Here is a 610-nt window from a genome sequence, read left to right as displayed (position 1 = left end):
TTATACTTATTAGATCATGTGCCCTAGAATTGTACTGATGTCACTCTGAAAGATATTGATGAAGATAATTGAAGATGATGCAAGTAAATATAAAAATATTTCATGTCCATGGGTTTTAAGAATAAACAATGTGAAAATGTCCTCTGAACCAGAGCAATCTATAGATTTAATGCAACCCCTTTCAAAATAATCATGGCATTTTTCACACAACTACTGCAAATAATCCTAAAATTTGTATAGAACCACAAAAGACCACAAATAGTCAAAGCAATTTTGAAAAAAAAAAGAACAAAGTTGAAGGTATCACAGTCCCTGACATCAAAATATGATTCAAAGGTGTTATAATCTAAAATACACATTGCTGGCCAAAAAACAGAGATTCAGTAAATGGAACAGAATAGGGAGTCCAGATTTTACCCCTTGTATACATGGTCAATCAATCTATAACAAAGGAGGCAAGAATAAGCAATTGGGGGGAAAGACTGCTTGTTCTATAAGTGGTGTTAGACAACTAGACAGCTACATGTTAAAGAATGAAATTAGAATAATTTTCTCACAGCAATATACTAAAATAAATTCAAATTGGATTAGAGACTTAAATATAAGACCT

At 31.5% G+C, this 610-nt stretch overlaps 1 gene segment (V, D, J or C); it reads right to left on the bottom strand.

Moving 5' to 3' along the window:
• Positions 1-610, bottom strand: part of LOC104981963 — a 916,007-nt gene that overhangs the window by 566,525 nt on the left and 348,872 nt on the right.

Source organism: Bison bison, unplaced genomic scaffold, assembly GCF_000754665.1.
Source record: "Bison bison bison isolate TAMUID 2011002044 unplaced genomic scaffold, Bison_UMD1.0 scf7180017864526, whole genome shotgun sequence".
NCBI lineage: Eukaryota > Metazoa > Chordata > Mammalia > Artiodactyla > Bovidae > Bison > Bison bison.
This window is presented reverse-complemented; position numbering and strand designations above follow the sequence as displayed.